This window comes from Microcebus murinus, chromosome 9 (assembly GCF_040939455.1).
Source record: "Microcebus murinus isolate Inina chromosome 9, M.murinus_Inina_mat1.0, whole genome shotgun sequence".
NCBI lineage: Eukaryota > Metazoa > Chordata > Mammalia > Primates > Cheirogaleidae > Microcebus > Microcebus murinus.
This window is the reverse complement of record NC_134112.1, coordinates 26,966,457-26,993,413: the sequence shown is the minus strand read 5'-3', so window position 1 is coordinate 26,993,413 and position 26,957 is coordinate 26,966,457. Positions and strand designations below refer to the sequence as shown.

At 42.0% G+C, this 26,957-nt stretch overlaps 1 pseudogene; it reads left to right on the top strand.

The window, feature by feature from the left end:
• The first annotated feature begins 14,727 nt into the window (after positions 1-14,727).
• Positions 14,728-16,139, top strand: LOC105875904 (Y-box-binding protein 1 pseudogene; annotated as a pseudogene).
• The last annotated feature ends 10,818 nt before the right edge of the window (positions 16,140-26,957 follow it).

The following is a 26,957-nucleotide window of genomic DNA, read 5'->3' as shown; positions in this document are numbered from 1 at the left end:
ATTAAGTCAAATTTCCAAAAACATAAAACAATGCCACTCTTCTTGGTATTTTTTTTTGTTTGTGGAAATATAGTTATTTAACATAAAAATGTTTATATTAACATTAACTGAGTTTGATTTTTTATATGAATTAGTAAATATTTTAAAATTTATTAGTTTTATTGTCCAATGTGGCAAATATCATACAATTTAACCTGCATCAGCAAAAGTTCTTTGAGGTCCTCAATACTTTTTAGAGTATAAAGAGGTCCTGGGTCCAAAAAATTTGAGAACTGTTTGTCTAACAAATAGAGATACAAATGGTTCCGAATTTATGGTAAACAGTATCATTTTATTAGTTAATGAGTGAGTTTGGCCTTTACCACCATCCTTAGCTCAGGCAAGCTTAGGGCTTTTTTATTTGAATTGTATATGCTTTATATTAAATTTGAAAATTTGAGTAGGACTTGGGAAATTAGTTGTGATGGTTAATTTTATGGGTCAACATGGCTGGGCCATGGTGCCCATATATTTGGGCAAACATTGTTCTGGATACATGTGTGAAGGTGTCTTTTTGTGGATGAGATTAACATATAAATCAGTGGACTTTGAATAAAACTTATTACCCTCTATAATGTAGGTGAGCCTTATCCCATCAGTAGAAGGCTTTGGTATTAATAGAACAAAGAATGACCCTTAAACTAGAAGGAATTCTGTCAGCAAATGGCCTTCAGACAGGAACTGCAACATCACCTCTTCCTGAGTCTCCAGCCTTCATAATTGCATGAGCCAAACCCTTAAAATAAATCCCTCCTTCCAAATATATACACACATTCAATGGGTTCTGTTTTTCTGGAGAACCCTAATACATTAGTCTTCTCAAATATAAAGGATTTGTAATAGCAGCCAATAAATCCTTGGTAGGGGAGGAATTAAAACAAGTGGAGAGAAAAATTTCTGAAGTTCTATTTATGATGTTAACTGAAAATATAAAATATCTTGAAATAACAGCAATAAACATATGTATGGTTTATATGAAGCAATGGTTCTATGCCTAAGGCCTACGCCTGGCAAAATCACAGAATAGCCAGTTTGTTTTCTACCTGTCTCTCCCTGTTCCTGCCTCTCCCTCTTTTCAGAGGACTTCTCCATCCCCCCAGAGCTAGAGCTTTCAAATTGTCTCAGTTTCTTCAATATTGAGAAACTATTTTCAAGGAAGGTGCTAATGACTTTACACCTCCAAAACCAATTTACGTATAAATGATATCTGAAGAGAAGCAGGATTATTTAGCACAAAAGTAGTTAATTTCTAACAGTGGGTGTTGAGAACTCTAGCACATGAGTAGAGGGGAAAATACCCAGAAGAGGGGTCTTCCTGAGGCCTCTCAACCTGGGCAAAGCAGTTGACTTCCTACCCCACCTGTGCTTGCCGTCTCTTTATGAAGCACTCCCATTGCAGCTGCACAGGTGGGGGAATCCTAGCTCTGTGTCTGTCACATTACAGCAAATAATGTGCCTGGCAAGTGGCTGTGTGAGGCACAGTGAAGACGCAAGCTGAGCCCTTTATAGAGGTGAAGGGCTAGTGGCTGCTACCCCACCTCAGCTCATGGGGCCAGGTCCCAGGCAGGTATTCTCGTGAACCACACAAGTGTTCAAATCATTTTTCCAGAACAAGAAATTTAGGATCAGCCATGGTACAAACAATCAGGGGTAAATATTTTTATTTCTTTCTCCCTCACGCCAATACAGAATATCCTTTGTACCTATGGATTTAATATTTGGAGGAGTGAAGGGCCATGCAATATAGCCACGTGAAGTCAAATGAGCTGCCACATATATGTAATACGCTACCACAGCACGATAAGTGAGGTTCAGTGATTTCAACTGTATAAAATGTAGGTTGAACCATTGCAAGGTTAATAAAGTGACTGGAATGAGCCTATGTAAGTTGGCCTGAGTTTTCTTGCTGCTCTGTTCAAATCTGATCCCACTCCTTGCCTTGAATGCTGACTGATTACAGTTGTCCACTCTAGCTTCAATATTGATGGTGACAATTCTGGGTCCTGTGACTGGCTGGGAACTCCAGGACAGAATGAAGTTTCCAGAAATCTCCTCATTAGTTGGCATGCATTGCATTGATCTGATTCAGGGAGTGTAAGCTGGAAAATACTGGGAATGCAAAGAATTACCCACTATCTTGCCTCTATCTAAGAAGGAACTGCCTTCTGGAACTTCAGTTTGCTAGCATTTGACAAGGGTCAATCATCAATCCAATAATGTCCAGATTTTTGTTACTGTGAAAAAAAAAAAAAATATATATATATATATATCTCCAGAGAAAAAGTAAATTTTGAATAAATGAAGAGGTATAAAAAGTACTTTCTTGTTGGGCACAGTGGCTCACACCTATAGTCCCAGCACTTTGGGAGGCCAAGACAGGAGGATTCCTTGAGCTCAGGAGTTCTAGACTAGCCTAGGCAATAGGGAGACCCCGTCTCTACAAAAAATTAAAAAATTAGCATGGTGTGGTGGTGCATGCCTATAGTCCCAGCTATTGGGAGGCTGAAACAGGAGGATTGCCTGAGCCTGTGAATGTGAAGTTGCAATGAACTGTGATGGTGCCATTCCAGCCTGGGTAACAGAGTGAGACCCTGTCTCTAAAAAATAAAAATAACAATAAAACAAAAATAAAATACATTCTGATGTGAAAGACCAAATATGGATGGAAAAAACAAATAATTCTTCACATGTAAATTCATAGGTTTTAAACATTCCAATCTAGACTCCCACAGGACTTTTTTAGAACTCAAAAAAAAAATTTATAAATTTGATACAGAAGAGTGAACAGACTAGTACAGCCAAACTAATGTTTGAAAAATTGTGGCAAAGCATGCCTAACAAAAGTGCAAACAAAAAAATAAACAACGATAAAAACAACAAAAAAAAACAAAGAAACTCCCCATATAAATAAAAACACCTAATTAAAATCTATATCATAGCACTAAAATTGACATACAAATCAGGGGTCAGAACAGATAGCTAAGAAGCAAATTATAGTATATAAATTAATTCAATGTATTACGAGTTATTACAAATCAATTACAAAGAGAAGAATCATCCAATTAAGAAAAGAGAAATTGGGTTGTGCGAGGTGGCTCATGCCTGTAATCCTAGCACTCTGGGAGGCCGAGGCGGTCGGATTGCTCAAAGTCAGGAGTTTGAAACCAGCCTGAGCGAGACCCCGTCTCTACTAAAAATAGAAAGAAATTAATTGACCAACTAAAAATATATATACAAAAATTAGCTGGGTATGGTGGTACATGCATGTAGTCCCAACTACTTGGGTGGCTAAGGCAGTAGAATCGCTTGAGCCCAGGAGATTGAGGTTGCTGATGCCATGGCACTCTAGCCCAGGCAACAGAGTGAGACTCTGTCTCCAAAAAAAAAAAAAAAAAATGTGGAGCTATGAGAAATAAATGTTTGCTGTTTAACCACAGTCCATGGTATTTAGTTATAGCAGCCCACACAGACTAAGATAATAATCAGTAGTTATATCTCAGTTTGTGAGATTATGACTGATTTTTTAATCTACCCTTCTTTTTCAGATTTTCTACAAACTTTATGAATGACATTTGAATTTTTATAAAGCATAATTACTTGTTAATATGCGGCTACATCCCCATTGTAAAAGTAAAAAAAAAAAAATAGAGAAATATGAACATAAAAGTTCTCATTTAACATATTTTCTCCCTAGTCCCCCTTGGTTTGGTTTCTCAAAGATAAGCATCAATAATAGTTTATGTATTTATCTTTCCAGGTATTTTATATTCCATATATAAACATGCATACATATGCAAGAAAATATGAACATACAGAATTTGGTTTATAAAAAAATTGTTGCTTATTAAAAAAAACATATGGGAGCTACATACTCCCAGTATAGTGTTCTGTTTGACTCACACAATGATCTAAAATGTTTCATAGCTACGTAAGTAGTACTTGCCTGCAACATAACTGCTTAATGCCTATTGTCAATTACCTGGCTCTTCACATTTTGAACATCTGTTGACCTCTCTAGGTTTTTGTGTTTGTCACCTTGGATTCCTGACATTTTGTGAAATGCTTTAAAACACATACACACAAATAATAAATATGTTTGCATGTCAATATATCTAGATCTACCTCATTCTTTTCTACATAGTATTCAATAGTACCTATTAATTTTATAATCAGAATATTGAAAAGTACACATTATTTTTTTAAAAGAATTTAGGTACAAATTTTCAATTTGAGTCAAATTTCCTGAATGTGTTTCTGTCTGTTCATTAGCTATGAAGCAGGAAGTCTTTTAGTCTCTGTTTAATTTTTCATCAAAGATGGTTTGTGAAAGGGTGCATTGGTGATGTGGAAGGCATTCTTATACTGAAAGCTACATCAATACAGACTCCTGTTTGCAGGGAAGAAAAGCAAAATTATTATTTAGAAACTCCCTAGAGGAAACTTGCTTTTCACACAGAATCGGTTATTTGTCTAAATGTCAAAGAAATTTCCAGGATTTTTGTAAATATCCTTCATGCCTAGAAAATAGCAGTTTGTTTATGATGTAAATCACATTTGCCTCTATCACCCCAGATTGAGCTTAAATATTTTTTTATAAATTTCAGAATATTACAGGGGTACAAACATTTTGGTTACAGGAATTGCTTTTGTATAGGTTGAGTCAAAGTTATAAGTGTGTTCATCACCCAGATAGTGTGCATTGTACCCATTAGGTGCGAATTCAGAGCTTCAATCTTTGATTATACTCAGTTCCATACACAGCTGTGTACTGTCTTATTAAGTTCCAATCATTTCATGCCTCATAAGTTTAAGAATTTAAACTTTGCATCCCCCAATTATGGTAATTTTCTGGACAAAGCTTCTATATATATGAAATATATGCTATATATCAAGTAATATAATATTAACATCAATATGTAATTATATATCATATATTATAATTATACTTTAATATATAAATTTCATTTATAAATGTATAAATATATGCAGACAAAAATAAATGTGACAAAATAAAACCCAGGCACTCGATGGCTCAGTCTCAGCAGGGTGTTGCAGACTGATTCCAGCAGTCAAGGGTAATTGGAAGTAATTCCAATCTTACTGGCATCCCTCAAATATCATTAGAGAGGATGTAATGCAAAGCTTATGGTGACAATTCTCCAAACACACTTGCCTTATTCTTCTTCTTATCTCCCCAAATCTGGCCCAAAGCTTCCCTCCTTAGGAAGGCTCACTCCAGCCTCTCCTTTTTCAAGTCAGTTCCCATCTTGCTTCTCTGTTCTTCCCCACTGGATTACCTGGATTCTGCAGTGTAGGACCCTGGAGAGGGGGCAGAGGAAGAGATGGACCAGGAGGTGGAAGGGGACAGTCCTATCAGATGGCACCCAAATCTCTCCAGCACGAGAAGAAAGGGCACAAGAGACGAAACAAGATCTAGACCCTTTTGTATAATTTTTCATACTTGTTAAATATACCTACAGACACTATATTTTTCAGATGAACATTTTGATATACAAAGTCTAGAATTAAGCAGTATATTAAAGCTGGGATTATTCTGGAAAATCAAGGGAGAAGTTTTTTTGCAGCTTGTTAGTTCGTTTCTTAAGAAGAGGTATTGAGTGAGAGACATTGGGAAATGCTTCCTTTCAGATGGTATTTTGTTCAGCTAGCACAACGCTGGGAAGAACGCATCATTGCCTCTGTTTTATATGTAAGGAATGTAATGTCACCTTTGGTATATCTGTCCATAAGGAGCACTGTGTTCTCTGGGAATTGTTCTCTAGGAATTGTCCTGCCAAATTCTTCCATCACAAAGGTAACCTTCCTCTGGCTAGAGCTGATTGGACCAGAGGCGCGCCCATGACGCGAGGTGAGCCGATCAGATGTTCTCCCCCAGGAGTTCAGAATCCGGGTTCAGTTGCAGAAGTGGCTGAAACTTTAAGTTGTTAGTCAATCAACCCTCACAGAGAGTGGATCCAGGTCTGGATAATCTTTGCTGACTCGGAAGGCGGCACAGGTGGTGCTGGGCATTTACTTTCAGCTATGGGAGCTGGGAAAAAGCTAATGCCCCTGCAGGAAAGGGTTGAGAGATTGAAAAGCCCGGTGGGGTGTGATGGGGTGATCCAGGAGGAAACCAGATAAAGTGTTAGGGGTAGGGGCAAAAGGCAAGAACCTCTGTTTAGAGGTTTGGGAGCAGAGAAGTGATTTGAAGAATTTGCCAGGAGAGTGCAGGGTAACCCGCTGCACTGTCTGTCCTGTGAACTCCTTAGTGAGCCCCAGTGAGTCTCTTATGTTTGGGGGAGTGCAGGCTGTTTCTGGAGCTGTGCTGAGCCCAGCATCAGTGCTGATGTGGGACAGGACCAGGGGCGGGACCACGGGGACAGCTGGCATTTGGGCTAAATGGATAAACTCAGAGGCTAAGGCTGGGAGAGGGGGGTGTCTCTGTGGACAGAGAGACATATAAATGTGGACTGTAGAGAGAAGAAGAAATCTGGTAGATTCTTTCTTGCTTCCTTGCTTTCTAGGAGGCATTCTTGTATACTTACAAATTCCTTTTAGTTCAAAATTGTGTTCTGTTCATAGCTACCAAAAACTTTAGGCCGGGCGCGGTGGCTCACGCCTGTAATCCTAGCTCTCTGGGAGGCCGAGGCGGGCGGATTGCTCAAGGTCAGGAGTTCGAAACCAGCCTGAGCAAGAGCGAGACCCTGTCTCTACTATAAATAGAAAGAAATTAATTGGCCAACTAATATATATAGAAAAAATTAGCCGGGCATGGTGGCTCATCCCTATAGTCCCAGCTACTCGGGAGGCTGAGGCAGGAGGATTGCTTGAGCCCAGGAGTTTGAGGTTGCTGTGAGCTAGTCTGACGCCACGGCACTCACTCTAGCCTAGGCAACAAAGCGAGACTCTGTCTCAAAAAAAAAAAAAAAAAAAAGAAAAAGAAAGAAAAACTTTAAAAATTACAAGGAATCTGTGGTACCTAGAGATTAAATAGAGCCAAGTACTGTGGCCACTAAGTGGTAGGTGCTGGGGTCAGACATGTCTCCTCGTGCTGTCCCCCTCTGTCACACACTGCTCAGCCCCATGGCCGCCTGGCTACTCTGCACACACCCGAGCTCGCAAGCTCACGCCCGTCCTGTTAGGGTCTGCCTCCCCTGCCACCAACAGCCTTAAAGGCCACTCCCTCACCTCATCCAGGTCTCAATTCAAGTGTCATTCAGAGATACCTACCCTGACAACCTCATCTAAACCAGTCACTCCCTGACTTCTCTCTAGCCTTATCTATTTATTTATTTTTACCAGCTCATATCACTATGACATTTATACTATGTATTTGTTTGTATACTTGTTTGTCTATCTGCCAATACCAGAACAGAAGCTGCCCAAGGTCTGGGATCACCTCTCTCATTCGTTGCTGTATTGTAAGTATACTACATGTGGCCTATCGAAGGCACCCAGTAAATGCACGTTTAATTGATTCGTGAAGCCCAGATCTGTTTGTGATCCCACGCTATTTTCATGCCCTCATAGTGCCTGACAGAATCCTAGGAACACTCAGAGAAACCCTGCTGGATCAAGGATAAAAACCACCCCTGAAGAGCATCTGTGAAACTTAAGTCCTGCTCAGACAGGGGCGGTGGAGGTTGCTGACTGTTAAGGGGTGCGGGCAGGTGAAGCCACAGGCTCTGGTCCCGCAAGTATAAGAACAAAGGTGAAAATGTGTACATTTATTTCTAGTTGTTCTCTCATAATTAGTTTTTCTGGCCCAAGAAAACAGAGCTTCAGTGACAAAGTGCTTTTGTTCCCATGGTACCACGCGTTAAATCAGAAATGACACCTGCTTTGTTCTTGACGTAATGTTATTTTCTGGGGTCTGTTCCGAAAGGTTGTTCCCTTTTATCCTGCTCACTGTCCCCAGTTGGCCTGAGAAGGGTTCTGGCTTGTGGAGGGGAGCCTGGCCCCACAACCAGACGGCAGGAAAGACACTGGGGACGTCCGAACGGTGGCATTTACAGGAAGTTAGGAAGGGCCAGCTTGGGAAGGGGCAGAGGAAAGCCTGGCAAGGCTCTCTCGGTGTATCCTTTTGAAACCAGACTGTGTAACAGAGGGTCACTCCAGCTATGACTTTCAGATCCTGTCTCCCATGCAGCCATGTCGATGGTGGCCCCTGACTAGTTACCCCGACACACATGCTGTTGATTCCATTGCTTGTACCGATGGGCTGCACTTTGGGAAGTTGAGGCAGGAAGATGAGTTGAGGCCAGAAGTTTGAGACCAGCCTGGGCAACATAATGAGACCCCATCTCTGCAAAACAATGAACTAATGAAAGGAGGCAAGTAACCTGAGAATCAGCAACAATCCACAACCAGTATTAAAAAATATAACTGAAACTTTTAATAATAATATTAATTTGCACTTGTATGTTACTCTTTCATAGTAACTTCTTCACTTTCACAGCACTTAATTTTAATAGGTGAGAAATTCACCATGATGAAGTGGCTGAATTTGGTTATTCAGCTAGAGAGTGGCAAGCCCTGAACTCAAACGTCTTTTGTTTGAACTCAAACGTCTTTTTTGAGACAGAGTCTCGCTCTGTCACCCCAGGTAGAGGGGAGGGGTGTCATGATAGCTCACTGCAACTTCAACTTCAAACTCCTGGGCACAAGTGGTCCTCCTGCCTTAGCCTCCTGAGCAGCTGGGACTACAGGTCCATGCCACCATGCCTGGCTGATTTTTCTATTTTTAGTACAGACGGGGTCTCACTCTTGCTCAAACTAGTCTCCAACTCCTGGGCTCAAGTGATCCTCCCACGTTGGCCTCCCAGAGTGCTAGGATTACGGGCATGAGCCACTGTGCCCGGCCCACACAGATGCCTTGACTGCAAGATCAGGACTCTTTCCACTGCAGTGGCCTCCCTATCTCTGCATTCAAAGAATGGCTTGCTGTACAAATTATTTTCATGACTGTGTTACATTGCCAAATATGCAGAGTCTTTAAGGGTCACAAATTCAGAGAAAGCTAAAGATAAATCGAGTAAATCGATGAATCCTGTAAGTTTTGTTATGTTGTTCTTCATTTCCATTCATCTCAAAGTATTTTTTAGTTTTTCCTTTTGATTTCTTCTTTAATTCCTTGTCTACTTAGGACTGTGTTGTTTAATTTCCACATATTTGTGAGTTTTAAAATTTTTTTCCCTGCTATTGATTTATAATTTTATTCTATTGTGGTTGGGGAACATACTTTGTATTATTTTTACCCTTTTAAATTGATTGAGGTTTGCTTTATGGCCTAGCATATAGTTTATCCTGGATAATGTTCCCATGTGCATTTGAGAAGAATATATATTCTGTTATGCCTGGGTGGAGTGTTCTATAGATATCTGTTAGTTCTAGTTGGTTTAATATTGTTATTAAAGTATTTCCTTATTCTATCCATTGTTCTATCTAATTGTTCTATTATTGAAAATAGAGTATTCAAGTCTGCTACTATTATTGTTCAACTGTCTATTTCTCCCTTCATTTTTATCAATTTTTGTTTCATATATTTTGGTGCTCTGTTATACATGTTTATAATTACTATGTCTATCTATCTATGTATCTGGATTGCCTCTTATCATCATAAAATGTTCCTGTATCTATAACAACAACAACAAAAAAAGATAAATCAGTAACTTGAAGAAGACAGTTGATAGCTTGCATTTGGTAAATCACAACACGAAGCCACATACTGACCCAAGTTGGACGACAGCCTTGTCTCTAGCGAGGGCCCTATCCAATGCAACGGGAAGACGCAGAGACTCAGATTTAGAGCCAGCCTTCTCCATGCCTGGGGAGGCAGCGCCTGGAGCCTTCCTCTCTGGCACGTGGAGTCAAAGTTACTAAGTCCTTCAGCTCCACAGACAGCAAAAGTCACTTTGCTCTTTGGCCTACTTTTGCCAAAAATTCAAAACGCTGTGAAATGGTTGAAATGGCCAACCAGACTCCTGACAGGAAATGAAGCTAATTCCTGCAAATTTTGAAGATGTTAATAATTAATTCCAATTCTCCCTCCCTTCCACTACTCACCCATGTCAGATAAGGGGAGTCAATATTGGCCTGAACTACCCAGATAATTGCTTATTTTTTCCACTTGCCTGGGCGTGTTCTGAAAGCCTAGATATCAACTAGAAGTGGCAATTTTCCCTTTATCTCTGGGCTTTGTTTGTCATTTTAAAAATGTAATGCTACCAGAGGGATAGTCCAGAGACTAAGATGTGTATACAGACAGAGTGGTAGAAGGGAAGGGCCCTGCCCATACTCAGCTGGAGGCAGAAAAAAGGCCTTAGGGAGAGAAAGACATTAGGACATCTTCATGTGTGTGCGTTTGTATAATTGCAAAGCCTTTTATAAGTATAAAACAGAAGAGTCATTTCGGATACAAATGATATATTTGAAAATGTAATTTTTTCAGAAAGGTTAAATGGAAACAAAGTCAAAATCATTTAGAGACTAAATAATGAATTAGAATTAATTTTGGAAGAACATAATTGATTTTAACACATTGCCACACTAGAAAAATCAAATTTGGGGGGAGGGGGCACAGTGTTTTATTATGAAAACAGAATAAAAACTTCATAACCAAAACAATCCTTTCTAATTTAATGAAAAATTTTTCTGTGTGTGAGTTATATGCAACTTAAAAAACAGTTCTCATGGCTCCCAGGTGAAGAGACGTGTGAGTTACATATGCTTCATGAGGCCCCAGGCTCAAAACTAGCGTGAGTTAAATACAACTCACATGGCAGTTGATGTGTTAAAGAATACTCCATCAAAGCAAACCTCATGAAAATGGTTAAATTATTTAAAACAGAAACAAATATTGCCTAAAAGTTATTAAACCCACTTATAATCTAAAATTTGTGATTAGATATGAGATTATAAGTCCATTTAGGTGATTTCACTAATGACTGTGCAGTAAAGATCTTCATAATCTATTTGTGAGGGTATCAATTGAAAGAATTTTAAAGCTCGTAAAATAGGAGAGGAATGCTGTAGGAGATTTCAAGAACTTGTGAAGCCAACACTATAAACCACATCTTTCCTGGAATAGCAAAAAACAAAAACGAAAACAAAACAAAACTAGTCCCCCAAATTCTGCTAACTATAGAAAGTACCCTGAGAAAGTTCATCTGTGTGTGCTGAACAGTGTTCAGAAAAATGAGGCCTGTCTTGCAGGTCTGGGTGTAACCCCACATACCTAACTTCCGGTGCCACCGCCAGCTTTCCTATATCTCCCCCTCAAAGCCCCAAAAGCAACAGGATAAATGCTGGTAAAATACCCCCAAAAGGACCCTATTCTTGAATTCTTTCCCCTCTCAGACTCTCAAGGGTTCATCCAGTGTGTTCACATAGACCATACATTTGGTCTGAGACTTCAGAGTTTATATTCCAGCCCAGGCCACACACTTGTACTCTGAGTGAATATTTAACTGACCCTTGTGGACCAGGGACAGCGTTCAGGCTCCCAAGTTGAAGCCATAGAGGAAATGCCACTTGTGACCCTTCTTTTACATGTGGATAACCAAGATGCATAAAACCATTCATGGTCACCAGTGTAACTGACTGCACGGCCTATAAACCAATATCCTTACTGGATAAGAATATTAAAATGTGCACCCAGACATTGGTTTTCCAGGTGGGCTCACTGTACAAGAAGCGTTGGAAACACCTGAGAACTTGCAAGAAAAGCATATTTTTTGGTTGCAGACCAGAACTCCTGAACCAGTAACATGAAGGAGGAGCCCAACAATCCAAGATACACAAGCCATCTAGGTGATTCAGATGCATGCTGAATTTAACAACCGCAGCAGCGTCCAAATCATAGCTTATTCCTGAGTTAGCAGATAAATCATTCTAGGACTACACCAAAGGCAGGTGGTAATATAAGAATTGTGACTCAGAACTTAAGAAAATTTATGAAAAAATAAATCTGAGTGAAAACATAGCTTTTATTGGCGTCTTTTCCTTCCCATTTCACTCCCTTCACTGCCCTCCTTGTGCCTCCTAGAATCACCTCCCAAATAAGCCACTTGCACTCCTGTCTCGCAGCAGGATAATCCAGTTTAAAACAAATTGTAATTTATTTAGCATTTGTTCAAATAAGATATGAAACACATATAGTAAAAAACTGTCAGACATATTTGATAATGGAGTTGAATATAACATTCTCACTATCATATTGTGTTTGATATTTTCCTCATAAAGTCATAGGTAACAATCAAATGATTAAACACCTCTCTAAGCATCCTATAAAATAATGAGCACACTAATAAGCACACTATTTGAATACACAATGAACTCTTGAGCATCTGGGATATGTATTCTAAAAATTTAGGGGTTTCTTATAAAGCCCTCTTTCAGTGTGGTGGCCTTCTTGTTCACATCTTGTAATATACTTTGATGTAATTTTGGTATTTGTCCCCTTCAAATCTCATTTTGAAATTTGATCTCCAATATTGGTGATGGGTCCTAGTGGAATGTGCTTGGATCATGGGGAAAAGGATCCCTCCTAAAGGGCTTGATGCCATTCTTGCAGGATTGAGTGAGTTCTCACTCTTATTCCCATACAATCTGGTCACAAGTGGGTTGGGGCCCGGCACAGTGGCTCATGCCTGTAATCCTAGCACTCTGGGAGGCCGAGGCGGGTGAATTGCTCGAGGTCAGGAGTTTGAAACCAGCCTGAGCAAGAGCGAGACCCCATCTCTATTATAAATAGAAAAAAATTAATTGGCCAACTAATATATATAGAAAAAAATTAGCTGGGCATGGTGGTGCACGCCTGTAGTCCCAGCTACTTGGGAGGCTGAGGCAGCAGGATTGCTTGAGCCCAGGAGAGTGAGGTTGCTGTGAGCTAGGCTGATGCCAGGGCACTCACTCTAGCCTGGGCAACAAAGTGAGACTCTGTCTCAAAAAAAAAAAAGAGGGTTGGCACCTCCTTCCTCTTTCTTTCTCTTTTGCCATGTGATGTTTCTTCCTTTTTTTTCTTTTTCTTTCTTTCTTTCCTTTTTTTTTTTTTTTTTTGAGGCAGAGTCTCGCTTTGTTGCCCAGGCTAGAGTGAGTGCCGTGGCGTCAGCCTAGCTTACAGCAACCTCAAACTCCTGGGCTCAAGCGATCCTGCTGCCTCAGCCTCCCAAATAGCTGAGACTACAGGCATGCGCCACAATGCCCGGCTAATTTTTTCTATATATATTAGTTGTCCAATTAATTTCTTTCTATTTTTAGTAGAGACAGGATCTCGCTCTTGCTCAGGCTGGTTTCCAACTCCTAGCCTCGAGCAATCCTCCCGCCTCAGTCTCCCAGAGTGCTAGGATTACAGGCTTGAGCCACCATGCCTGGCCTATTCCCCCTTTTCTTGTTCTGAGGGTGGAAGCTTCCTGAAGCCTTTACCTGAAATAGATGTTGACCTGCTTCATGTACAGCCTACAGAACTGTGAGCCAAATAAATGTTTTTTATTAGTAAATTACCCAGCCTCAGGTATTTCTTCAGAGCAACATAAATGGACTAAGTAACAATCCAAATAAAAAAAGCCATTTCCAATTATGTTCTCATTTGTCCTCTTGTATTTCAGAGAGATTATTCCTCACTTACTTCCCAGACTTACTTCAAGTGCATATTATCAAGGCCACAACTCCCAAATATCCCCAATATCACTTTTTCGAATGGAGTTTCTATGCACTGCTTTTTCTGCAGAACTTGGGTGTAATGAGAAAATATATCTGGGCGTGTTTGGCTACTATCTCATGTCTTTTCACATTCTAGGGCCTTTGCTGCGGGCAGGTGGGCAGGTCCAGCTTAGAGGCAGCACGACCCAGGGAGACCAGGTTTCTGTAGTTCTCTAATATCACATTCCTACACAAATTCCGTTGAGCAGGGTCCAGGCAGGCCCACACCTCCAGAGAGAATTCTACAGTCACAGCCCTGAATGTTAACATGCTTGGGAACCAGCCATTTCTTCCTCTTCTTCCTGCTTCTCTAGGATTCCTTCTCAGGTAAGATTATCTGAATGAATCACAGCTGCCCTCTCGAGAATATGCATTTCAGGCATCAGCACAACCCCTTCATCTGCTACCTCCACACCCACGGGCAGAAGGACCGGGAAGTGCAGAGAAGGCCACACTCATCTGTACTTGGTCACAGTGGAGATTCAGGAACAATGAGATCCATTTCCCAGCTTCTAGGGTATCCTGGTATCCTCCCTATGGGTCTCCCAGAATCTGCAGGTCCCAGGGTGACAGAGGCTACCGCAGAGACACCTGGGCCTTCCTGGAGATGGAACAGTGGAGAGGGGACCCCAGCTCAGTGCCCGGCTCAAGAGACAAAGCTTTTTTTTTTGAGACAGAATCTCACTCTGTTGTCTTCGGTAAAGTGCCGTGGCATCAACCTAGCTCACTGCAACCTCAAACTCCTGGGCTCAAGCGATCCTCCATCGCAGCCTCCCAGAGTGCTAGGAGTATAGGCTCAGCCACTGCGCCTGGCCACAAGACGTCTCTTTAACCTTCAGTTTAAAAGTCCTGAGGTTTGAGGAGGAGCAGGAGCAGAGAGTGGACCCCGGAGAGCCCTGAGCAGCCTGCTACCGCCGGCCTAGTTACCATCGCCAGTAAGGAAGAGCCACAGCTGCCGCAGCAGCCCCAGTCACCATCACTGCCACCATGAGCAGCGAGGCCAAACCCCAGCAGCTGCCAGCCACCCCCACCCCACCCCACTCAGTGCTTCTGACACCAAGCCCGGCACTAGGAGAAGCAGTGGCCCAGGCGACTTCGCCTAAGCGGCGCCTGCCAGCGGGGACAAGATCATCCCAACAAAGGTTTTGGGGACAGTGAAAATGGTTCAATGTGAGAAACGGATATGGTTTCATCACCAGGAACGACACAGGGAAGACGTATTTGTACACCAGACTGCCATAAGGAAGAATAACCCCAGGAAGTACCTTGGCAGGGTAGGAGACGGAGAGACTGTGGGGTTTGATGTTGTTGAAAGAGGAAAGGGTGCGGAGGTAGCAAACGTCCCAGGCCCACGTGGCGTTCCAGTTCAAGGCAGGAAGCGTGCCGCAGACCGTAACCGTTATAGACGCCATCCCCGTGGCAGGGGCCCTCCACGCAATCACCAGAATAGTGAGAGAGGGGGAAGGAAGGAGGGATGGGAGAGTGCTCCCGAAGGCCAGGCCCAACAACGCTGGCCCTGCCGCAGGCGAAGGTTCCCACCTTCTACCGTGTTTCCCTGAAAGTAAGACCTACCCATAAAATAAGCCCTAGCAGGATTTCTAAGCATTTGCGCAATAGAAGCCCTACCCCGAAAATAAGACCCAGTGATGGGCGTGGCTACGCAGCGTGTCTGCACAACCCATGCATTTCGTCATGTAGCAGTAAAGAAGACGAGCAGCCCTTCTCATCTGCCCCACGAGAGCTCTAGTGCTCGACATGAGAGATTGGGGCCAATGGGTCTAAGGGAAACAGACTTGCAAGAAATTCAGGATGGAATTCGGGGTTTGGAGAGTTATGATGATGTTCCAGAAGAAGACGACTTAACTCTATTTGAATAAATGTAGATTGTTGTACCGTACTTAAAAAAAATAACACATCCCCTGAAAATAAGCCCTTAGGGTGTCATCTAGAGGAAATATAAATATAAGACCCTGTCTTATTTTCGGGGAAACACGGTACGTATGAGACCCTCTGGGCGTGGAACACAGTACCCCAACCCTCCCATGCAGGGGGACGTGATGGAGGGTGCTCACAACCAGGGCACAGGAGAACGAGGTAGACCAGTAGGACAGAATATGTATGGGGTGATAGACCACGATTCCGCAGGGCGCCCCCTCCTTGCTAAAGGCAGTCCAGAGAGGAGGCAATGAAGAGGATAAAGGAAATCAAGGAGGCAAGACCCAAGCTCAGCAGCCGCCTTAATCTTTATACCACTTGAACTTCAATTACCGGCACAGACGCCCAGAAAATCCCACACCACAAAATGGCAAAGAGACAAAAGCAGCCAGCCACCAGCTGAGAGTTCCCCGGCTCCCAAGGCTGAGCAGGGCGGCTTACCATCTCTACCATCATCCATTTAGTCATTCAACAAGAAGAAATGAATACGAAATTCCAGCAATACGAAATGAACAAAAGATTGGAATCCAAGACCTTAAGTCCTTGCTTTCTGCTCAATGACCAGATAACTAGAACTATCTGCATTATCTATGCAGCCTGGGGCTTTTATTATTTTTACCTAAAGAAGTCTTTTTTGGTAATAACAAACTTGTTTTGTGTTTTTTTAAAGCCTGTTTTTTTCTCAATACGCCTTTAAAGGTTTTTGAATTGTTTCATATCTGGTCAAGTTGAGATTTTGAAGAGCTTCATTTTCAATTTGTAATAAAAGTTTACAACTTTATTTAAAAAAAAAAGAAAAAGAAAAAGAAAAAAGGCCGGGCGCGGTGGCTCACGCCTGTAATCCTAGCTCTCTGGGAGGCCGAGGCGGGCGGATTGCTCGAGGTCAGGAGTTCAAAACCAGCCTGAGCAAGAGCGAGACCCCGTCTCTACTATAAATAGAAAGAAATTAATTGGCCAACTAATATATACAAAAAATTAGCCGGGCATGGTGGCAAATGCCTGTAGTCCCAGCTACTCGGGAGGCTGAGGCAGGAGGATCCCTTGAGCCCAGGAGTTTGAGGTTGCTGTGAGCTAGGCTGACGCCATGGCACTCACTCTAGCCTGGGCAACAAAGCGAGACTCTGTCTCAAAAAAAAAAAAAAAAAAAGAAAAAAGAAAAGTCAGCGAACTACAAGCACCTGTTAATAAAGGCCTTAAATAATTAAAAAATAAGTCCTGAGGTTTGTGATGCAGCAATTCCGCTTCTGGGAATTTTTCTGTCAGGAAAAGAGAGAGCCCTCTGGGTATTCAGAGCACAGTTTCATGCAGGGAAGTGGTTGTCAGGGTAAGGTGAGGTCCCCAGTGCTGAGCACCATCAAAAAGCCCTCCAGCGGCCAGGCTCGGTGGCTCACGCCTGTAATCCTAGCACTCTGGGAGGCTGAGGCTCAAGGTCAGAAGTTCAAAACCAGCCTGAGCAAGAGCGAGACCCCGTCTCTAGTAAAAATAGAAAGAAATTAATTGGACAACTAAAAATACATAGAAAAAAAAAAATTAGGCGGGCATGGTGGCGTGTGCCTGCAGTCCCAGCTACTCGGAAGGCTGAAGCAGTAGGATCATTTGAGCCCAGGAGTTTGAGGTTGCTGTGAGCTAGGCTGACACCACAGCACTCTAGCCCGCGCAATAGAGTGAGACTCTGTCTCAAAAAAAAAAAAAAGCCGGGCGTGGTGGCTCACGCCTGTAATCCTAGCACTTTGGGAGGCCGAGGTGGGCGGATTGCTCAAGGTCAGGAGTTCGAAACCAGCCTGAGCGAGACCCCGTCTCTACCAAAAATAGAAATAAATTAATTGACCAACTAAAAATATATATACAAAAAATTAGCCGGGCATGGTGGCGCATGCCTGCAGTCCCAACTACTAGGGAGGCTGAGGCAGTAGGATCTCTGAGCCCCGGAGATTGAGGTTGCTGTGAGCCAGGCTGACGCCACAGCACTCACTCTGGCCTGGGCAACAAAGTGAGACTCTGTCTCAAAAAAAAAAAAAAAAAAAAGAAGCTCTCCAGGGCTGCGCTGAGGGGACCTAGGTGAGAGGTGGTGTTATCAGACTAGGGACGAGTGTCACCTGGCAGTGGTTAGGGCTCAATGGGCCTGCCTGGCAGCAGTGGGACACAGGAGACACAGCTGCTGGGGACTGAGCTTCTCCCTCCTCCCCTCTCCAGTCTCTCATCCATGCCCAGCTGGAAGCCAGGGGGCATGGGAGCCCGAGAAGCTCAGCCTGCTGGGGTCCACCCAGCCCTGTGCGGAACTGTAAAAAGGGCAGGAAATGGATCTGGGCCCTCACCATCCCAGGGAGGCAACCTAAGTGAAATAATCATACGTCAATGCTTGCAAATGGGTAGATGAAGTCATGGATTCTTATACTAATTGTACTTAATTATAAAGATTAAGTTTGGACTTAAGAGACGTGAGATAATCAAAAATCATTCCAGAAAAAGAAGTCCTGGGAAATATACCAGGAGAAGAAGGATAGGTGGAATAAAAGCTAGAGTTAGGATAAGTAAAAATAGACCGTGTACTTGTAAATGATAAGAGAAAGAGACAAAGAACCCTGTTGAAAGTAGATAAAACCTGCCAAGACAAATGACAAATTAGAGCGCATGTTCTCACAAATGAGCTGGGCCTCATTTATAAAAGCAGAGTGTCAAAACAATTGCCTGTGAGATGTGACAGGGGATGGGAGCAGTGACAAAGAATCAGAGAAAATATACTCTTTATCCTGAGGTCTTACCACATGCCCAGGCACAAGTTCAGTGTCTTGAGATGCTGGAGCCCGGGTCCTGCTAGATGACAGAGAATAAAAAAGTGAAATTGACAAAGAAACAGTCACACACGAGATCACAGGGAAGCTGTGGTGTAGGCCTCTGGGGACATTATCAGAACAAGATGAAAAATGCACAGGCAACTCGAATAGAGGACTAACAAAGGACAGCCTAATTTTTATTTTGCCAAGAAAAGCCTAAACAAACAAAAGCTATGAACTACAAATACCCTTCTATCACTAAAGAAATAGGAGGACAAAAACCAAATCTCAGAATAAGGCCAGGTCTTTCATTGAATTCATTTAGATAAAATCTAGCTCATTACATTGTCTCATTTTTCTCCAGCTGCTACAAAGTGGATTTTGGTAACCACCAGATTTTATGAACCCTGTATTTCTTCCTATTCCCGGGATTCTATGATTCTGGCATGTTTTATTAAAGCAGTTTTTGTTTTGTGTCAGGTATGAGTGGAAGGGAATCTTAGGATTAAGGGCAGATTTAAATTTAACTGGTATCCAGCCAGACGAATGACTTGCCGTCAATCACCACAGAAGAACCCTATTGGTGGTGAGGGTGGGGAGTGGACATAAATCTTCTTGGCAAAAGGAAAGAGGAAATGTACTGGCCACACCCTCATCCCCAGCTGCCAGCCCCCATGTTTGTACCATGTTTGTACCAAATGAACTTACCTTTCTTTGGCTGAAGCTCTCTGGACCACACTTAGCACCTGGCCCAAAAGCAATCAGTCTCTAAACTGGTCAGATATTTAGGGAGTGAACTGGTACAAGAAACATTGTCCAAACAAGAATGATGATAGCTAAGCAGACTCTTGCTTTGTTTTTGAGAATTTGACTATTAGATATGTGGAGAGAATTTAGTTCCTCATAGCGCAGATGGTGGTACTGTTGTCAAACTGGAGAATCCTGATACCAAAAGAGTTAGCAGCTTTTTTGGTGGCTGAGTTCGGCAGTGTGGCTCTGTGACTGGTTCTTGAAAGCTTAATCTTGAGCCCTTCTTTTCCTCTCTCTGTGACTCTGTTAGCCATTTATTATGTAATAAAGCCTTTCCTGCTTAAACTGGCTAGAATGGATTCCATTCTTTGATACTGACTCCCGACTGATACAAATGTAATTCCTGCAATAAAAGCATTACAGCCTTTTGGGGAGACAGGGGTGTAAACAAATCCATCAGGGTGACGCTATAATTCAGGCACGCACTAAGTGTGTTGGGTGCACAAAGGAGCGAGTGCCTAAGCTTAAGAAAACCAAGCAATGATTCACCCTGAAACCTGAATACCATCTAGGAGATCAGCAGGAAGACAAGAAGAGGATATTCAAGGCCAAGGAAATGACAAAGATACAGAGGATGAGAGAGTAGGGTGGAAGCGTCGGGTTGAAGGACAAGAGCAATGAGAAGAGACACTAGCCAGGTCGCGTGCGGGTGCTAAAGCAAAGCCCCACGGATGTTAGAGCCGTAGGAGCTTCAGGTGTAATCTGCAGTTGCCCATTTTAGTTATCACATGTGCATATACTAAAACCAGAGAGATGAAATGACCAGCTCCAGACTCACTAACAACGAGTCTACAGCCATAACACCCTGAACATGCCCCATCACGTCTGATCTCGGAAGCTAAGCAGGGTGGGGCCCGGTTAGTACTTGGATGGGATTCCACCCGGGCACCAAAGACTATGAAAAAAGAAAGAGATGGACAGAGGAGTGACTGTGGATGGGTAAAAGTCCAAGGGAGGAATTGTTTTTATTTATGCATTTATTTACTATCTTTATCTGTTCAGGCAGAGCAAAATACTTTTTTGCTGCTTCCAGCCAAATGCCTTTTGTTCTAGGAGATTGGAGTCCACTTCAGATGGGTGCTGGGAAGTAAGGGAGAGAGCCCTGGGCACGTTGACAGTACGAGGGAAGGAGCTGGAAGAGAGGAAGAGTTGAAGACAGGGAGCGAGGGGCATCACTGGGGGTGCAGGAGGTGGGAGATAGCAGCAATCCTCGGTAGGGTCTTCAGTCCCCATAGTTACCTGCGGACAGAATTGGCAGGAAAATCTTGCTGGAGAAATGAATTGTGCCAATTATTCAATTAGCTGCAATTATAAAAAGTGCCATGATAGATAGTTGGTTCTCAGGGGAGGCTGTGTCTCAGAAAGGATGAATTAGTTGAGCTCTTTGATGAGAATCTGATTGACCTCTCCCATCATTAAGCTGAGCTCTGATCATCCCATAAGTCTCCTTTTAGGAGAATTGATTTAAATTGCAATTGATGGGCTCTCAACAGCAAATGCACAATCTGCAATTGCAGAGGTAGGAGGTGGAGAGTCATCTTCCCTCTGCAAAGGGAAGTCTCCCTCCCTGCTCTTGTTTGCTGACTCCCAGGACAACTTGGAGAAATGTTCTCTTCCCTGAAAAGTGGGAAGAGCTCAAAAACCCACCACGTCTGTTTGTGTTAGAGAACAGCTCTGCCAACTGCAGTATATCACATTGTGGAAGAGTGCAGGTTCTTTACACGTAATTATGCAACTTATGTTAATATATTTGACTCTGAATTCCTTTTAAAAAGGGAAAGACAGTAGCTTCTCTAGTCCCACAGCCCTTGGCTCACCTACCTCTTATGGAGCTTATCATATTATACCGATATCTTTTTTCATGTTTATCATCCCCACAATTCTGTAGATTTTTCAAGAGCAGAGACCAAATGTTATCCATGTCCATGTCCTCTGTGCCTAGCATGGGCCACTTGTATGTAGTAGGTGCTACCACTATTTAGCCAAATTATTCAATGAATGTATGAAATTACTGAAGGGAGGAAAAAAGAACACCAGTATATAAACACTGGTTATAACCAAGTATTGAGAAATACGTATAGTTTAGCAAAATATCAGAAGTGTATTTGGAGTTCATTTACAAAAAATGAAATATGCTGTGAGTTTTTTCCCAATAAAGCTGTATTTATTTAGAGGGTTTTTTATTTTAACTTTTTGCTTTAAAACAGTTTTAGGCATCCAGAGAAGTTGCAAAAACAGAGAGTTCATATATAGGATCAGCTCATTTCCCCAACTGTTGACATCTTACATAATTATAGTACCATTATAAAAAAATCAGGAAATTAACATAAACATAATACTATTAACTAAATTATAAGCAGTATTTGAATTCTACCTGTTTACCCCCTAATGTCCATTTTCTACCCCAAGATACAGGACAGTTTCCCATATTGCATTTAGTTGTCATGTCTGATTGGTCTTTTTTCAATCTGTGACAGTTCCTTGTCTTTCATGACCTTGACATTTTCAAAGAGTAGTGGTCAGTGATTTTGTAGATTGTCTTTCTTCTGGGTTTGTCTGATGTTTACCGTGATTAGGTTGGGGTTATATATTTTGGGGAAGAATGCCACAGAAGAGATGTTGTACCCTTCTCAGCGCACAGTATCTGGAAGATATGATGTCAGTGACATGACAGGTGAGGTTAACCTTGATCACCTGCTTCAAGTGGTATCTACTGGATTTCTCCACCATTAATCCAATATCTTGGGTGAGATACTTTGAGACTATATTTATAAGCTGTCTTTCCTTTTCACCCACCGATTTTTAGAGTCCATCTTTCCTACAACAATTAATACTGTAATACTTGCCTAATGGTAAATTTCTATTTCTCTCATTTCTTCTACACTTTTTTTTTTTTTTTTTTTTGAGACAGAGTCTCACTTTGTTGCCCAGGCTAGAGTGAGTGCCGTGGCGTCAGCCTGGCTCACAGCAACCTCAATCTCCGGGGCTCAGCGATCCTACTGCCTCAGCCTCCCGAGTAGCTGGGACTACAGGCATGCGCCACCATGCCCGGCTAATTTTTTGTATATATATTTTTAGTTGGTCAATTAATTTATTTCTATTTTTGGTAGAGACGGGGTCTCGCTCAGGCTGGTTTCGAACTCCTGACCTTGAGCAATCTGCCCGCCTCGGCCTCCCAAAGTGCTAGGATTACAGGCGTGAGCCACCGCGCCCGGCCTCTTCTACACTTTTAAAGAAGAATTTTTCTGTATGAAAGAATTGTCCTTCTTTTAAAAGTTAGGTAATTAATTAGTTAGTTATTTAATTAATTAATAATGGCAAGTACACATGGATAATCATTTTATTTTATTGAGTATGATCGATTCCTTTTTTTTTTTTTGAGACAGGGTCTCTGTCGTCCATTCTAGAGAGTTCAGTGGCATCATCATAACTCACTACAACCTCAAACTCCTGGGCTCAAGAAATCTTCCCACCTCAGGCTCCTGAGTAGCTGGAACTACAGATGTGCACCACCATTCTCAGCTAATTTTTCTATTTTTTGTAGAGACGGGGTCTCATTATATTGCTCAAGCCGGTCTTGAACTCCTGATCTCAAGCTATCCTCCCATCTCAGCCTCCTAAAGTCCTAGGATTACGGGAGTGAGCCACCATCCCTAAGTATAATCAATTCTATCATTATTTACTCTGTTCTTCAAATTGCTCCATCTTTTCCCTTTGGGAGCCCCCTCTGGTTGTCTTTTGTGTTTTTGACAAGCTCCCATTTTTTTTTTTCAAGCACTTCCTGTTTTGCTATGATCCAAGCCCCCATTCTTTCTTTTTTTTTTTTTTGAGACATAGTCTCACTTTGTTGTCCAGGCTAGAGTGAGTGCCGTGGCATCAGCCGAGCTCACAGCAACCTCAAACTCCTGGGCTCAAGCGATCCTTCTGCCTCAGCCTCCCAAGTAGCTGGGACTACAGGCATGCACCACCATGCCCGGCTAATTTTTTTTTCTATATATTTTTTTAGTTGGCCAATTAATTTCTTTCTATTTACAGTAGAGACAGGGTCTCACTCTTGCTCAGGCTAGTTTCGAATTCCTGACCTTGAGCAATCCAACCGCCTCAGCCTCCCAGAGTGCTAGGATTACAGGCGTGAGCCACCGTGCCCGGCTCCCCCATTCTTTCTGTAACCTCAAGGTGGTATATAAGATTCCGCACCCCATCACTCTGTGGTTCTCCCTTGTGTGCACATTCATAAAATTGTGTGTTTTTCTCCAATGAATCTGCCTTTTGTCAGTTTATTTTTCAGTAATCCTTCAGAGGTCAAAGGGAAAGCTTTCCCTTGGCCCCTACACACGTAAGCTCCTTTTAGTCTATGACACCATTCTCCATACTTTTCACTCACCCTTTTACTAAATGCTTCAGTCGTACTAAACCATCAGAAGTCCCTAGGTATCCGCTGCTTGTTTGTACAGCTGCCTTGTGTGTATACAAGTCTGCTGCTTAGAATGCCCTTCCCCACTTGATAGAGTCTCGTCATTCACTTGACCAACATGACCACCACCTCCTCTGTGAGCCTCTTCCACACCTCAATTAGAATTTACTACTTGCTTCCTCCTTCTGCTCTATAGTCATTCTTATATTGCTGCATCCAAAGATAGTCCATTGTTGTTATACGTTTATTGGCATGTCGAGAAGAACAAAATGCTTGCTTTAAATTGGTTTCGGAATACCACTAGGGAGAGAATTGTTTTTATGTCCTCTTTTATGAGCCATTTTTATTTAGATATAAAAAGCAGAGTGACTCCGTAACATTGGAGGCTTTGGAGATAGACACATTTTTATTTCCCAGTGGACTATGAGTTCCCCGAGAGCAGGGATTATGTCTTTTCTATTCTCAGTCCCTAGTAGGCACGTGCTGGGCTTTCAATAACATTTGAATGGAATTTGGACTCAGTGTGTTAACACTGTTATATTGCCTTCATCCCACTGGTTGGTGGTGGTAGATATTGTGAACTAAAATAAAATCTTCAGGCTCCCTCCACCAGTGGACTGAATAGGCCCTCTCTTGGCCAAGGGGAAAACCTAAAACTCAATTGCCTGCCACAAGGAGGGAGGTCAGTCATGCCTCATCATGCCCCCCTTCCCTTCTTGGAGGTATATCTTTGTAACCCATTAACAGGCCTAAGGCTATGCAAGACAAACCTGTCCATCCTCAATTCACACAACAGATATATGTCTGGTGATTTGTCTCTGATTAACAGAGCTCCTTATCTGAAAACATTCCAAGCTTTTAGACCATGAAGAGCTTCATGTCTTTAACCAATTACAAGTCAAAGAATCTTTAAACCCACCTATAACATGTAAGCCCCCCCTCCACCCTTCCAGATGGCCCATCTTTTTGGGCCAAACCAATATACAACTCCCACTAATTGATTTATAACTTTACCTGTAACCCTTGTCTCCCTGAAATGTGTAAAACCAAACTGTAACCCAACCACAGCGAGTCTACTTGCTCAAAGCTTCTTGGGCGTGGCTCCAGGTCATGGTCCCCAAATTTGGCTCAGAATAACTCTCTTTAAAATTATTTTACAGAGTTTGGCTTCTTTTCTGTTGACAATACTAGTCAGTGGAACAAAAGGAAGAAAACATTACCATTAAGAGCTGTTTGAAATCTAAATTCTTTTTTTAACACATTGACTGCCAAACTAGAAAAAAAAAATTGTTTCCTTGGGACCATGGTGTCTTATTACAAATATAGAATGAAAACTTTGAAATCAAAATGATCCTTTCTAATTTAATGAAAAATGTGTTATTTTTAATTGTTTTCTATATGTAAATTATATGCAACTTGAAAAATAGCTCTTGTGGCTCCCAAGGTGAAAAGACATGTGAGTTACATATGCTTCGCAAGGCCCTGGGCTCAAAACTAGCATGAGTTAAATACAACTCACATGGCAGTTAATGTGTTAAAAAACTAAGAACTATGTGGAACAATAACCAAGTTTACCTAGTGGTGAGCTCTATCGACCCTGCAGTAGAAAAATGGGTCTAGATGCCAAAAACAGGTCTGGAAGTGAAGAGGCTGGTTAGGAGAAGTTTTGTCCATCTGTGCTTGCTCTACCTGGACAGAGGCAGAGTTAATCTGAAACGAAAGGCTTTGGAGGTGGAGAGAAATCATCACTGCACTGACCTCAAGTGGAGTTCTTAGGACCAGAAACCTATTCTTTGGAGGAAGGAAAAGGTTAGCAGCTGGCCATTCTCTCTCGTTCCCTGGAATGCCACTGGACAGAAAGGGAGAGAGAGGAGCAGAGAGTTAGGAGGCCTGGTCAAATCTCCTTTTGGACGTACTAACACAGACCTCCTGGAATGGAAACCAATGGTGTTGGGAAAAGAAAATAACTCTTATCGGAGGAATATGAGTCCTTTTAAATTATCAGGCCCAGAAGGACATTAAAATGAGACAGCATTCACATCCTCCCTTGAGTTATGTATTCATCCTTTGAAACTGCTTGCTATTGCCACAGTAGCTATAAATTAACCTAACACCACCACACTAGACACTATAACCGGCACCCTACAGCTTAACAGCATATAGCCAATCGCTAATCAATGTTACTTCTATAAATCAGTGAGAATCCCTGACAAGCGACTTTGTATCTGCCTTCTCCCTGTACCCATTCTTTGCTTTTAAAAGCCTGCTGGTAACAAAGGCCTAAGAAAGCTCAGATCCAAGGTACTTGGGTCTGAGTCTTCCTGGCAGCTGTGCTCACTTTGGCTCAAGTAAACTCTTTAAGTTATAGTTTGTGCCTCAACTTCTTCTTAATCTGATTCTTAATCTTAATTCTTTTTAATCTGATAGTATTTACTAGGGTATTAACTCTCTCTCTAAAAAAAAAACTTCTAGAAGAATGTACCAGGTCAGTCTAGGATGGCTTATGATAAATACATCTGGAATCTATGGATTTATTGAGCATAGCTCCCTGTAAAATGTCATATAAACTATGTACCTATACGAGTATAAAATAGAGATGTTTTATGACTCAGGTCTTCTTTTTGTTTTGCTTTAGTGATGACCATATGCATCCACTTGGAAGCCCCATGTGCTATATATGGGCCAGAGCACATCCTACTGTAGCAAGAAAGGACCAGGGAGTAGCTTTGATGGACCAGGGTGTCCGGCACCCACCTGTACCTCACAATTACCTGTATCCTTGAAGTTACTAGTAATGCTTGTTACTGGGTAAGATCTCTGATTCCCATGGGTCTGATATAATGCACAGGTGTTAACTTGAATATTGGACTCTTACAGGCACTTTATTTTTTTATTTCCCTTAGTTTTTAGAAGTATTGTTTTAAGTGAGATAATATTTGTGCAGTCCTTAGTGTCTAATAGTAAGCACTCAATAGCTAATAGCTTATCCTTTTTCTTGTTGCTCAGAAGTGTAAACTTGTCTCAGTTATGCTGAAGATAAAACAGGAAAATGGAATGCACTCTATGTGATGGCATTCGGAATAGAATTCCACAAACTATACAAGCTCAAGATGAAAGAGCTGTGGAATACTTATATAGCCTTTCCTTCCTTTCTGGAGACTTTTCCATCAGGAGCTCTTCTCTGCTTGTTCCTAGAGAATTTCTCCAGAAAAGCCCACAGGACACTCATGGTAAGGCTGTAAAGGTCATGAGCTCACCCAGGTAAGGGACAAGGTACCATTCCT